The 4,095-nt window shown below is 28.4% G+C and overlaps 1 long non-coding RNA gene across 1 annotated transcript; it reads left to right on the forward strand.

The window, feature by feature from the left end:
* The first annotated feature begins 982 nt into the window (after positions 1-982).
* On the forward strand, positions 983-3,470 carry LOC134684010 (uncharacterized). The gene is made up of 3 exons (XR_010101142.1): positions 983-1,325; positions 2,351-2,418; positions 2,871-3,470. It is a non-coding gene; the product is annotated as an uncharacterized LOC134684010 (long non-coding RNA).
* Positions 3,471-4,095: the final 625 nt, after the last annotated feature.

The following is a 4,095-nucleotide window of genomic DNA, read 5'->3' on the forward strand; positions in this document are numbered from 1 at the left end:
TTGGATCAAAATAGAATTTCAATGCCTTTGAGTGATACCTTTTCAGAAACTGTTGAAATTAAACTATCTTATGATCAAATAAAATATGGGTGTCTTTCGCCTCATGTTTTTTGTACAATTTGATCAAAAAGTTATTGGGACTAAAAGTTGTAAAAAAACATAACAATGATTACCTGACCAATGTGTGTATGGATATAGAAATACGGACTTTCACACAGAAAATATTACAAGTATTACATAATCTTGATGTTCATATAAACCCACTATTAAGGCTATTCTAATCTCCAGCTATCCAAAAATGAACTTTACTACACACTAGGTCTCATATTTGAACATTTTGACAATAAATCAAAGATTGCTAGCAAACATTTGTTATGAAAACTTGATAAACATAAAGGCATGTTCAACATTTTTTAAATATTTGAGGATATCGCAAGTTTTAATTATGTTGTATATCTTCAACTTTATACTTTATTTTGGCCTTTTTAATTTTTTTATTCGAGCGACACTGATGAGTAGACAAAACGCGAGTCTGGTGCAAATACAATTTCAAGTTTATTAATTTAAGACATCGACACAACATTACAACATATATATGGCAATGAAGCATAAACAAAAGATTAGAAAAAAAAACACGAAGACGTATGCATTATTCGTACAATGTCACAGTCTTGTTTAAAATTGTTGTTTTGTTTACTATCACTATTTGAAATAAACATATTCATTGCTTAATTTAAAACAGAACATATAAAAGATATAACTCATGGTTGTGTGTGATATATGTGCTTTATGCAATGATTGTAAAGGCGTGTTTTTTTCATTATGAAAATTTGTAAAAATAAACTTGTACCAACAGCTTATATTGACCTACAATTAGTTGTCGAGATACAATGTAAGTTACTTATTTGTTCGTGTCGCGGGTAGGTTAATGCGGTTTCAAATAATTTTTTACAATTTCTGGTGATTGCATCGAAATCTCATATATTACGTCATTTTCGAAACTATACGAATTTTGATTGGCTAAATCGGACGTTGGGAGAATTTGCTATAGAGTGGTGATTTTTTGGCTTCACCGAGGTCAAAGATTTATCAACTTGTTGTTTTTCGACAACGGCATTGTGACATTAACAATATCTTCATACATGACCATTGTTCCCTTGAACACTTACAGTTTTAAGTAAGAAAATCGCCAAAAACTAAGATTCATCAACGTCAATGATTAGCTTGTCACGTCACAGTCATTATTATCAGCTGTTGAGCACCTTGTCACAGAAGTCGGCACATGGAAATTACAATGGAAAGGTGGATTTTGCATACATTTTGAGGTAAATACGTTGTAAATTGTAACTCTTTATCACCGGTACCCATTTCTTCTTATTGAATTTGTTGAAGTGAATCAAAACATTTATAATTCGTCATTTATTTGGATAACCGACGACGAAAACCGTTGACCTATGAATCAATCAACGAATCAATAAAGTTAACTAAATGGAAACAATGCTCGGAGAAAGAATTAGATTGTTTTAATATTAGTTATATAAGACTTGATTTTTCCCAAGCTAACTGTTACATAATAATTACAACCCCCCCCCCCCCCTCTTAATTCCCCCTTGGTTTAGTGTATGCAATAAATTAAAACTATTCATTTCTACTTTGGTAGTAAGGGGTGCACCCCCTATATTATCATACCCAGTCTAACTATCCTTAAGCTTAGTCATTTTTTGTTTATACTTTTATACACCACCCACGCAAATGAACAGTGTTGGTGTTTTTACATTTTAAACAGAGAATGACATTGTTTCAATTCAGAATTAATTTTTTTCATTGTGATTTAAGCATAAATTTTATTAAAATAAAACATGGATTTATTTCACAAATAGTATTTATATATCCATTGTCATTTCTAAGTTTATAAAAAAATACCAGAATTTATAAATGCATGTTCAAACAAATAAAATGTACAGTACTATTATTAAAGTTATATTTCAGTTATCAGGCTACTGAGATTTTACAAAATGAGAGAATTTGCTCATCTCAGTTAATATATTATCCAATTTATTTTTAGTAATAGACATGAAAATTTTAAATTGATCACCACTTTCATTCAATTGACATAAAGACTATTGATTACTTGTAGGATTTGCTAATCCAAATAAGTGACTTTAAAAGGTGTCAATCTACATTGATGTAAATATTTCAATATCATACAGATTAAATACCTAACAGGTTTTTTTAAGTATCTCCTTTATTGCCTATTTCCTACATGTTTAACAAAAAACTTTTGGTGTGTTTATATATTGCTTTTAAAGTTTTGATTATATAAATGCAATTTTATATTTGTCTTTTGCAGAATTTGTATTCACTGGTTTTTTTTACTGCTTCCAAGTGAGTTGACATGTAGGAAGTCTGCATTATGATGTAAGCATTCAAATATTATATTATTGTTACTGACACTTTAATATTTTATAGTCACATCAAGTGATATGAAAGCTATTTATAGATTAATTGCTTATGAGTTTAGATTACTCTGTCTATTATATTGATGTGTTAAGAAAGTAAACAAGCATGGCAATTATTTTATTACAAACATGTAAGTTTACTATTAGTTTTACCAACCACTGCTGATACTAAGGACTATAGCTATTAAGCTTACCAAAATTTGATTATATAGAAGTTCTCTTTTTGTATCAGAATAAGAATATAAATAAGATAATTGTTATGTTCAAAATATTAATAACAGGGCACATTAAGAGCATATTATTATGTAAATCAAGTACAATGATTGAAGTAATAGATAGTATGCATATATATATAGCAATGGGGCTTACAAATTAATTATATTGTGTATTATAATATCATTTTTTTTGCAGGATTTTAAGATGAATGAGAAACAATGGCTACTTCCAATACAACAGCACAATTGATAAAATGAATAAGACACAAGGACTGCACTTTTCATTCTAAGGAAGATCAACAAATGATACCCAAACAAGGATATTATTTTCATATCAGATTCCTGTACATGAGATATAAAGAGAAAATTCATTTTCCTGAAAAGACAACTCTTTACTTATACATATGTGTGACAAAATTAATGGAATCAAGACTGTTTTAACTGTGCTTAAATGAATACAAATTAGAGGTTAATTGACTGTATTAAAAAAAAGTGAGAAAAAAAATTACTGTATGAAAAAGCAGGTTCAGCAAAAGGAAATATGTTGAAATGAATGAATAACTAACTGCAATGATTCTGGAACATGTGTTAGTTCATGATCAAACAAAGGAAACATTTATAAGAAAGTGGAATACATATATATGTGATATAGTGTCCTAATTATGATCGCTGAGGAGAGGATGTTTCACAGAACTTTTACTTCATAAATGTGTCACTGTGTACAAATTGTGATTTCATTCAGTGGATAAATTATATTTAGCTGTGCTCCATGGAATATTAAAATCAAAATCATTAATAGTGTTTATCAATAATAATGTGAAACAAAAGCAAAAGTGTTAGGAATGATGAAATGTTTTCACATACAAATTAGCATATAGATTCATCAATAGGAACACTCATTCCCTAATTTCAATGATTGTGAAACATGTTTTATAACAAAAACAAAAAAAATCTATGTTATTTGGTTATGATGGTAAGTTGTGACACATTGAAAAACATACCACATGAAGTAAAATAAGTCATGTTAGCTGCATTTAATACACAATTTCAAGTCAATCAATCAGTGAATGTATATTTTAAATTACTTGGGTTAAATGAAAAACTTTGAGGTTTTCTGTCAGACACTGATCATATATTCCCTTACAAAAACATTCACACCCCCTTTTCAGAAAGTACCAAATAATGCTTATTGAGGAGCAATTATCAATATTAATTCAATTACCTAATTACATGAAGCTTTAAAAGATGATAAATATTATAATAACTTTTCTTATTCAGTGCAACATGATTTAAACTGATGTCTGCTAGTTTTATGTTGCTTTATCCTTAAAAATAAACACCTCATTGATGGTTAGCATTGCAATTATAAAAGATAATATATTAAATTGATATTAATAAAATATAGATAATCAAAACAGTTG

This window comes from Mytilus trossulus, chromosome 9 (assembly GCF_036588685.1).
Source record: "Mytilus trossulus isolate FHL-02 chromosome 9, PNRI_Mtr1.1.1.hap1, whole genome shotgun sequence".
NCBI classification, from domain to species: Eukaryota; Metazoa; Mollusca; class Bivalvia; order Mytilida; family Mytilidae; genus Mytilus; species Mytilus trossulus.